Here is an 11,420-nt window from a genome sequence, read left to right on the forward strand (position 1 = left end):
GCCGGGTCTTGGTAGATTTGCAGTGGTCTGATACTCCCTTCATTTCAATATGATCGCTTGCACAGTGCTCCTTGAGATGTTTAAAGCTTGGGAAATCTTTTTGTATCCAAATTCGGCTTTAAACTTCTCCACAACAGTATCTCGGACCTGCCTGGTGTGTTCCTTGGTCTTCATGAAAAAGTTCTGAAACAGAACTCTGAGACTATCACAGAGCAGGTGCATTTATACGGAGACTTGATTACACACAGGTGGATTCTATTTATCACCATCAGTCATTTAGGTCAACATTGGATCATTCAGAGATCCTCACTGAACTTCTGGAGTGAGTTTGCTGCACTGAAAGTAAAGGGGCTGAATAATATTGCACGCCCCACTTTTCAGGTTTTTATTTCTAAAAAAAGTTTAAAATATCCAATAAATTTCGTTCCACTTCACAATTGTGTCGCACTTGTTATTGATTCTTCACAAAAAATTAAAATTTCATATCTTTATGTTTAAAGCCTGAAATGTGGCAAAAGGTTGAAAAGTTCAAGGGGGCTGAATACTTTTGCAAGGCACTGTATCTACCAGAAACAACAACTCTCATATTTCTCTATTATTTCCTTCTTTATTTCAATAGTTGTATTTTGTAGGTGTAATTGCATGAAAGAAAGAATACTTTACTCAGCCGACTTCCTTCTTCTCTCTCACTCACTGTCCCCTCTGTCTGATACACAGTGACAGCTACTGGCAGGAGTAATTATACAACAAAGAAAACACCGGAAAAACACAGTCAGCTGTCCGAATGTTTGCCCACTGTATATATATATACAGTGTATCACAAAAGTGAGTACACCCCTCACATTTCTGCAGATATTTAAGTATATCTTTTCATGGGACAACACTGACAAAATGACACTTTGACACAATGAAAAGTAGTCTGTGTGCAGCTTATATAACAGTGTAAATTTATTCTTCCCTCAAAATAACTCAATATACAGCCATTAATGTCTAAACCACCGGCAACAAAAGTGAGTACACCCCTAAGAGACTACACCCCTAAATGTCCAAATTGAGCACTGCTTGTCATTTTCCCTCCAAAATGTCATGTGATTTGTTAGTGTTACTAGGTCTCAGGTGTGCATAGGGAGCAGGTGTGTTCAATTTAGTAGTACAGCTCTCACACTCTCTCATACTGGTCACTGAAAGTTCCAACACTGCACCTCATGGCAAAGAACTCTCTGAGGATCTTAAAAGACGAATTGTTGCGCTACATGAAGATGGCCAAGGCTACAAGAAGATTGCCAACACCCTGAAACTGAGCTGCAGCACAGTGGCCAAGATCATCCAGCGTTTTAAAAGAGCAGGGTCCACTCAGAACAGACCTCGCGTTGGTCGTCCAAAGAAGCTGAGTGCACGTGCTCAGCGTCACATCCAACTGCTGTCTTTGAAAGATAGGCGCAGGAGTGCTGTCAGCATTGCTGCAGAGATTGAAAAGGTGGGGGGTCAGCCTGTCAGTGCTCAGACCATACGCCGCACACTACATCAAATTGGTCTGCATGGCTGTCACCCCAGAAGGAAGCCTCTTCTGAAGTCTCTACACAAGAAAGCCCGCAAACAGTTTGCTGAAGACATGTCAACAAAGGACATGGATTACTGGAACCATGTCCTATGGTCTGATGAGACCAAGATTAATTTGTTTGGTTCAGATGGTCTCAAGCATGTGTGGCGGCAATCAGGTGAGGAGTACAAAGATAAGTGTGTCATGCCTACAGTCAAGCATGGTGGTGGGAATGCCATGGTCTGGGGCTGCATGAGTGCAGCAGGTGTTGGGGAGTTACATTTCATTGAGGGACACATGAACTCCAATATGTACTGTGAAATACTGAAGCAGAGCATGATCCCCTCCCTCCGGAAACTGGGTCGCAGGGCAGTGTTCCAGCATGATAATGACCCCAAACACACCTTTAAGACGACCACTGCTTTATTGAAGAGGCTGAGGGTAAAGGTGATGGACTGGCCAAGCATGTCTCCAGACCTAAACCCAATAGAACATCTTTGGGGCACCCTCAAGCGGAAGGTGGAGGAGCGCAAAGTCTCGAATATCTGCCAGCTCCGTGATGTCGTCATGGAGGAGTGGAAAAGCATTCCAGTGGCAACCTGTGAAGCTCTGGTAAACTCCATGCCCAGGAGAGTTAAGGCAGTTCTGGGAAATAATGGTGGCCACACAAAATATTGACACTTCAGGAACTTTCACTAAGGTGTGTACTCACTTTTGTTGCCGGTGGTTTAGACATTAATGGCTGTATATTGAGTTATTTTGAGGGAAGAATAAATTTACACTGTTATATAAGCTGCACACAGACTACTTTTCATTGTGTCAAAGTGTCATTTTGTCAGTGTTGTCCCATGAAAAGATATACTTAAATATCTGCAGAAATGTGAGGGGTGTACTCACTTTTGTGATACACTGTATATAGAGAGAGAGAGAGAGAGACGGTCGGGGTCAACTTGTTCATGACGTCACGTGTTTCACAAATTTCGGTTTGTAATTAGTTAAAAAAGATCGCTCGTAACCCAAAATGTTTGTATGGTAAACGCTTCGTAACTCAAGGGTCTACTTTAAACTGACTTCAGAATAAACTTGTAAAAAGCCACTTAACAGTTGATCAAATAGGCTTTACACAAGGATGGCCTGTTTTAGTGACAAGAAAAAGTCCCACACTCTGATCAATTGATTGATTTTATTAAACCGTTTCATATTTTTAAACATAACAAGCACTCCAGCCCTCTCTAGATGCAGTGCTATCAGGGATAACACAAAAAAGTCAAAAGACTTATTTCCATTGTGGTCTCTATACATAAATAAATCCAATAATAAGCAACATATCAAGTTTGATATCATAATACAAATCACTAAAACATAACAATACATTTATTTAAATGCATAAACATTATTAAAACTTTTTTATATGACCTCTAGTCATATCCAGTGACTTAGTTGTATATCCACTGCTGCAGGTGACTTTAACAAATATTAAATCAGGAGACTTGGTCACTTTTTCAACCTCATTACTGATTACTTGGCTGCTATTAGGCAAAATCTGTAACTGAAGCTAGAAAGAATTTATTTTAATGTGTTTTTATTTCAGGCTGTAAATAAAAAAATATTGCAAAGGGATATTTTATGGGCACATTAAACATTATTTAAATTACATTAAAAATGAAAAATGCTGTATTAAATGTGTTCTAGTGTTTTAGGAAGGATAAATGTTTACAATATCATGTTTGGCAAGGTTGTGTGTTTCTGTTTACTCCTTTTGCTAGAAGATAGTGTAGGTGTCACACAAAACCAGGGTCCTGGTGATCTGGATTCGAAATTTGCCAGCACAGAAGCATGCCAGTGTTGCCATCTGAATGTCCCAAGCCTACTTTGGCCTGGCACCCTACACAGGTTTTCTTGAATTCCCTAAACCTTTTCATTTTATTATGCACTGTAGAGGGTAAAATACCTAAACTGTCCGGATCTTGTTATAAAATGTTGTGCCTTTTTTAACCAAACATAATTGCCTCACCTGTTTTAAAACAGCTGTTACTTTTTAACTGCCTCTATTCCAACTCTGTTTGAACATGGTTGAGGCATAAATTCTATAACCATCATATACTGTAAGTTAACAAGGTAAAACATTTTATTGTCCTTGTGTACTTTGGATAACACGAGGTCAATGTTTTACTTTCCCTGTTTTATTTTTTAGCTTGAACTCCTTGAAGTCAAATAAAATTAAATTAAAAATACATTCATTCAGTTTCACGAACAACTTCACCATGATAATGTTGACGGTAGTTTTACAGCCAACAGGAAACACTAGATGCAAGGCATGGTTATGCCCAGAAGAGGGCGCCAAAATATCACAGGACAACATGCACGCTCACTTAGTCAATTCTATCTATGGGGATGTTTTGGGAAGCGTGAGGAAACCGGAGTACTCGGAGAAAACCAACGCTGTGCAAAGTTGTTAGAATTTTATTCCTATCTACTGAAGCAGGGTGGCTCGCTGTTAAATTAGGTAGCGCACAGCATCATGGGTCCTAAAGACGTTCCCCTTCGTTGTGCTGTTTTAACATGAAATGAAACACCTGCCACATAGTTTATAATTCAGTTTTTCTTTTATCTGCATCCTGCCTACTGTCCCAGCATTTTTTATTTGGTTCTGTACATCCAGGTTGGTTTCAGCACAATGTGGTTTCATGTTGGGTGATGCCAATATACAGTATAATATAAGCAACTATATTCTGACAACATTAACTTTTACTTAATGTCACTTTGTGGTTGTAACATTGTATTTAGCAATGAAATGCATACCAGAGAGTAAGCTGTCGAGTAAGAGTTTCTAGGCAGTTACTAAGATGTTGCTATGGTAGCAGGTTATTGCTAACATGCTAAATGTTGCTGGTGGTTTGCTAAGGTTTTGTTATGCAGTTGCCAATGTGTACAGAGGATGATAAGCTGTTGCTATGTGATTGTTAAGATGTTGCTAGGCAGTTGCCAAGGGTATCATGTAGTTGTTAAAGTCTTGCTAGGCAGTTGCCTAGGTGGATTGTCTTTTGCTAGGTGGGTAGTTGGATATAGAGGGTGGCTGCTAATGTGTTTGTAGGCTGTTGCTGTGGAAACCGGAGCACCTGGAGGAAACCCACACAGACACGGGGAGAACATGCAAACTCCACACAGAAAGGACCCGGACCGTCCCACCTGAGGATCAAACCCAGGACCCTTCTTGCTGTGAGGCGACAGTGCTACCCACTTAGCCACTGTCTATTATACATATACTGTATACAGGTCCTTCTAAAAAAATTAGCATATTGTGATAAAGTTCATTATTTTCCATAATGTAATGATAAAAATTAAACTTTCATATATTTTAGATTCATTGCACACCAACTGAAATATTTCAGGTCTTTTATTGTTTTAATACTGATGATTTTGGCATACAGCTCATGAAAACCTCAAAAATCTCAAAAAATTAGCATATCATGAAAAGGTTCTCTAAACGAGCTATTAACCTAATCATCTGAATCAACGAATTAACTCTAAACACCTGCAAAAGATTCCTGAGGCTTTTAAAAACTCCCAGCCTGGTTCATTACTCAAAACTGCAATCATGGGTAAGACTGCCGACCTGACTGCTGTCCAGAAGGCCATCATTGACACCCTCAAGCAAGAGGGTAAGACACAGAAAGAAATTTCTGAACGAATAGGCTGTTCCCAGAGTGCTGTATCAAGGCACCTCAGTGGGAAGTCTGTGGGAAGGAAAAAGTGTGGCAGAAAACGCTGCACAACGAGAAGAGGTGATCTCAAAAAATTAGCATATTTCATCCGACCAATAAAAGAAAAGTGTTTTTAATACAAAAAAAGTCAACCTTCAAATAATTATGTTCAGTTATGCACTCAATACTTGGTCGGGAATCCTTTTGCAGAAATGACTGCTTCAATGCGGCGTGGCATGGAGGCAATCAGCCTGTGGCACTGCTGAGCTGTTATGGAGGCCCAGGATGCTTCGATAGCGGCCTTAAGCTCATCCAGAGTGTTGGGCTTGTGTCTCTCAACTTTCTCTTCACAATATCAAACAGATTCTCTATGGGGTTCAGGTCAGGAGAGTTGGCAGGCCAATTGAGCACAGTAATACCATGGTCAGTAAACCATTCACCAGTGGTTTTGGCACTGTGAGCAGGTGCCAGGTCGTGCTGAAAAATGAAGTCTTCATCTCCATAAAGCTTTTCAGCAGATGGAAGCATGAAGTGCTCCAAAATCTCCTGATAGCTAGCTGCATTGACCCTGCCCTTGATAAAACACAGTGGACCAACACCAGCAGCTGACATGGCACCCCAGACCATCACTGACTGTGGGTACTTGACACTGGACTTCAGGCATTTTGGCATTTCCTTCTCCCCAGTCTTCCTCCAGACTCTGGCACCTTGATTTCCGAATGACATGCAAAATTTGCTTTCATCCGAAAACAGTACTTTGGACCACTGAGCAACAGTCCAGTGCTGCTGTTTCTGGTTCAAAAGTGGCTTGACCTGGGGAATGCGGCACCTGTAGCCCATTTCCTGCACACGCCTGTGCACGGTGGCTCTGGATGTTTCTACTCCAGACTCAGTCCACTGCTTCCGCAGGTCCCCCAAGGTCTGGAATCGGCCCTTCTCCACAATCTTCCTCAGGGTCCGGTCACCTCTTCTCGTTGTGCAGCGTTTTCTGCCACACTTTTTCCTTCCCACAGACTTCCCACTGAGGTGCCTTGATACAGCACTCTGGGAACAGCCTATTCGTTCAGAAATTTCTTTCTGTGTCTTACCCTCTTGCTTGAGGGTGTCAATGATGGCCTTCTGGACAGCAGTCAGGTCGGCAGTCTTACCCATGATTGCAGTTTTGAGTAATGAACCAGGCTGGGAGTTTTTAAAAGCCTCAGGAATCTTTTGCAGGTGTTTAGAGTTAATTCGTTGATTCAGATGATTAGGTTAATAGCTCGTTTAGAGAACCTTTTCATGATATGCTAATTTTTTGAGATAGGAATTTTGGGTTTTCATGAGCTGTATGCCAAAATCATCAGTATTAAAACAATAAAAGACCTGAAATATTTCAGTTGGTGTGCAATGAATCTAAAATATATGAAAGTTTAATTTGTATCATTACATTATGGAAAATAATGAACTTTATCACAATATGCTAATTTTTTGAGAAGGACCTGTATTAGGTGGAAAAAGTTCTAAAATTACATTGTAACAGGAGTGTGTATATCCACTGTAGGTGACAACCCACCCACTGGCATTGGGTGGAGGTAGGAAACCAGAGTACCTTAAAAAACCTTTGGAGATACACAGGGATAAAACATAAATCCACACAGATAGTACCCAGAGAAAAGGATCACGCCCCAATCTTTGGGGCTGTATGGTACCCACATTACCTGCTATAGACCTGTTTTGCAGGGTGACTCACATAATATATTTGTGACAGTAGGCAAGTCAACACATGAAATAAACAGCCTAAAACAAAGCACAGGTCTTAATTAAAAAATCTATCTGGCATTTTACAGTTCCTATTGATGATCACCATATTCTTTTAGTGGATCTTTTTTAGCCCTTTTGAGCACCTTTCCAACCATTATAAGTACACCATGGAGTTACAATGTACTACTAGTAGTTCCTCAAGGAACAGCTGGCTGTATTCTGAAGTCATTAAACCACTGCAGCTGATGTCAGGTGTGAGCCAATTGCCCTTGTGTGTGATACAGCTGGGAAAAGTTAAACTTTATTTCTGGTAAGGTATGATGATTTTCTAAATGCACTGCATATGTCTTACTTCAGATCTTATCTGTATTCATAAAAATAAATAATTAGAGGGGTTTGGGTGGTGAAAAACATTATATGCTGTCCTACCCAGATATAATTAGCCTGAGTGAGGGAAGGCTGGATGGAGTACAACCACCTTACCAGTTTGTTTGTTTATTAGGATTTTAACGTCATGTTTTACACTTTGGTTACATTCTTGACAGGAACGGTAGTCACTCATTACACACAAGGTTCATCAGTTCACAAGGTTATATCGAACACAGTCATGGACAATTTTGTATCTCCAATTCACCTCACTTGCATGTGTTTGGACTGTGGGAGGAAACCGGAGCACCCGGAGGAAACTCACGCAGACACGGGGAGAACTTGCAAACTCCACACAGAAAGGACCCGGACCTCCCCACCTGGGGATCGAACCCAGGACCTTCTTGCTGTGAGGCGACAGTGCTACCCACTTAGCCACCGTGCCACCACCTTACCAGTAAAACAGTGAAACTCCTACTGTCTGGTTGAGACACTGACTTTTTGAATGCAAAAATGGAAACAATGTAATTAATGAAATGTAATTTGTATTTGTTCAATAAACTTTAGAACATCAGATGTTTTACTCTGTGGGCTTTTTTTTTACCTGTAACAGAAAAACATAACATTGCACAGGGGAGCATTTTTGCCAGCCCAACTGATTTAGCACAGTTTTATGCCAGGTGCTCTTCCTGACACAACCCTCCTGGGACAGGCACAGAGAGCACACTGACAAGTGCATCTCCAAATGACTAGGTTGTTCACTATCCACACCTTTTCAGATATATGCCCATATATACATATATTTATATGCTTGACCAGCTGAGATGCGAACCCTGGATATATGTTTGCTGCCGTGCTACGCAAGTACCCCAAAAAAGGTGACATATACGCAAATATACTGTAATCTTAAGCTGCCTTGTTCAACTAAAAAATGTAGTGTTGTGAAAAATAAATTGTTTCTACCAGATTTATCACACCTATAATTTTACATAATTTAAACAAAAAATTGAATTACTCAAAAGGAAAAGCCAAAACAAAACATATTGTAAAACCCTAACATGATTTATTTAAGAATCAAACCGATTCAACATGAAAATCTAGCCCCTTAATATGCAAGCAAACACTTTTTATGATTTAATGTTCCCAGTGTTTTTAAATAGGATCAGACACACTGCAACCATGACCTGAATAAAGCAGTTGATCAAATTTAAAATGAAATGACTTTGTAGATGTGATGATCACTGTGGAGAATTTTTGTTTACCAAACTGCTTTAAATCATGAACTGCCTGTCCAGTCAGGTCCTCATAACTTATAGGGTTTTGTATTTCCTTCCAGACTGACATATTTTAACAACTTTGTTTTTTAATGCTTCTGGAACAAAGTGCATCAGTATGAACTTCATTTAATGTGACATATTTCTGAGAAGAATGAGTGACAATCAAGATGAGTGGGATTCTACTGAAATCAAACCTGGTTGTGTTAATTTTTTGCACAAGGCACTTGGCAACCTGTCATAGGCAATCGTGTTCATTAAAAAACTGCAATCATGTTTAACAAATTGAATTGTGTTTTTGCTCAGGGTCACATACGGTATTAAGTCTATGTACATAGTAATATATGGAGCTCCCAGAGGAAACCCACACAGACACAGGGAGAACATGCAGACTTCAAATAGAAAGGACCCGGACTGCTCCGACTGGAAATTTAACCCTTAACCTTCTTACTGTGAGGTGACAGTACTACCCAATGTGCCACCCAACCTGTAGAATGTGACAAATATGAAACAATACAGGCAAGTGGAAAATGTTTTCTTTTTTATTAACCCTAAAAACAACACTGTTTAAACAAAACATGACTATATGTTAATGCTTTAAAAAATGCACCTGGTTTTATTACCAATTACAATGTCATTAGGTGGAAGGCTACAAAGCTAAAGCAACATCCATGTAGGTTCAATAATATGTTTTTAGGGAGCTACTAATCAGACAGATGTGCCACACAAGATTTTACTAGGAGCTCTCGGGGGTGGCTAAGTGGGTAGCACTGTCGCCTCACAGCAAGAAGGTCCTGGGTTCGATCCCCAGGTGGGGCGGTCTGGGTCCTTTCTGTGTGGAGTTTGCATGTTCTCCCCGTGTCTGCGTGGGTTTCCTCCGGGTGCTCCGGTTTCCTCCCAAAGACATGCACGTGAGGTGAATTGGAGACACTAAATTGTCCAGGACTGTGTTCGATATAACCTTGTGAACTGATGAATCTTGTGTAATGACTAACTACTGTTCCTGTCATGAATGTAACCAAAGTGTAAAACGTGACGTTAAAATCCTAATAAACAAACAAACAAACTAGGAGCTCTCAGACTAATCATATAAAAGGTTAAAAAAGAAGCCAGCAGTCACATGAAACAGTTGAAGCAGTCACTCTTGCTGTCTTCTTGTGTTGTAAAATGACTACAAAGAAGCAGTAACAACAATTTGTGCACTGCAAAATAAAAAAATAAAAAAGCACATGAGATGCATGTCTAAAATGTGCACATTGGCAATTAGACAAAGTGAAACACTTTTGGAGCTCTAGTCAGACAAAAATATAAAACCGTTTGGCAATTAGCCAATTACTAATGACAATTATATCATTAGTGAAGAAAATATGGCTGTATATGTGAACATAAAGCACCACACCTAGTTTGTAAAAAGCTTTTTCTTGTTCCAGCATGATGTTCATAAAGACTTGTTGTACAAGTTTGGTACTCAGGAAACTTCAGTGGCCTGCAAAATGCCCTGAGATCGACTCAGCTGAACATGTTTGGGATGGCATGAAATGTTTGGTAATTGCAAGCCAGTTTTCTTCCCCACCACTAGCACCTGATCTTTAGGAATGCTCTTTTGTCTAATGAGCACAAATATCCACCGACACCAAAATCCTGAGGCCATCATAAGAAACATCATAAGAACTAAAACGAGCTATTCAACACACCCCACACCTTTAAACAGTGTAGGTAAGTTTTATAAATCAGCAAGTGTCAACAAATTTGACATTAATTTGGACGCAAATGGTCATTCGCCGTACGGAATCGTGGTTAGCACTGTCGCCTCACAGCAAGAAGGTCCTGGGTTCGATCCCCAGGTGGGGCGGTCCGGGTCCTTTCTGTGTGGTTTGCATGTTCTCCCTGTGTCTGCGTGTGTTTCCTCCGGGTGCTCCGGTTTCCTCCCACAGTCCAAAGACATGCAAGTGAGGTGAATTGGAGATACAAAATTGTCCATGACTGTGTTTGATATAACCTTGTGAACTGATTAACCTTGTGTAATGAGTAACTACGAGATATCCCAAGTCTCCCAGAAGTTCCGGGAGTCTCCCGTATATACACAGCGGCTCCCTGATGCCCGCAAGTCAGATAAAATCTTCCGGAATCTAGAACGGGCGGCCAAGAGCGACTCAAACACACACACACACACACACACGCAGGTAACACTGACTTTATTTCCCCGATCGTGTATTAAATTCGTTATCTGATATACAATCTAGCGCACTGAGTAGGGAACATAAATCAATTGTCTAATATACTGTCTAGTGCACTATGTAGGGAACATAAATCCGTTATCTGATATACAATCTAGCGCACTGTGTAGGGAACATAATTAATTATGTAATACATTTAAATTTTCGGCATTTAGCAGACGCTTTTATCCAAAGCAACTTACAGTTATGACTGAACAGAATTTTGAGCAATTGAGGGTCTTGCTCAGGGGCCCAACAGTGGCAACTTAGTGGTGGTGGGGCTTGAACCGGCAACCTCCTGGTTACTAGTCCAGTACCTTAACCGCTGAGCTACCACTGCCCTTACCTACACTATCTACACTACACTATTATCTACACTACACTATACACTATCTAGTGCACTTTGTAAGGAATACAAATTATCATCTAGTTATACTTTCTAGTGCATTATGTAGTGAACATGAATGCGTTATCTAATACACTGTCTAGTGCACTATGTAGGGAACATAAATCCGTGATCTGATATACAATCTAGTGCACTGTGTAGGAAACATAAACCAATTGTCTAATTCACTATTTA

At 40.5% G+C, this 11,420-nt stretch overlaps 1 protein-coding gene across 1 annotated transcript in view; it reads left to right on the forward strand.

Annotated features, from left to right (window-relative positions):
* agpat5 (1-acylglycerol-3-phosphate O-acyltransferase 5 (lysophosphatidic acid acyltransferase, epsilon)) overlaps nucleotides 1–9,138 on the forward strand; it is a 34,830-nt gene extending 25,692 nt beyond the window's left edge. The window contains exon 11 of the transcript XR_010012454.1: nucleotides 8,931–9,138. The gene's annotated coding sequence lies outside the window, so the exon portion shown is untranslated. The remainder of the gene's footprint in view (nucleotides 1–8,930) is intronic.
* Nucleotides 9,139–11,420: the final 2,282 nt, after the last annotated feature.

The sequence above is a fragment of the Trichomycterus rosablanca genome, chromosome 5, assembly GCF_030014385.1.
Source record: "Trichomycterus rosablanca isolate fTriRos1 chromosome 5, fTriRos1.hap1, whole genome shotgun sequence".
Lineage (NCBI taxonomy): Eukaryota > Metazoa > Chordata > Actinopteri > Siluriformes > Trichomycteridae > Trichomycterus > Trichomycterus rosablanca.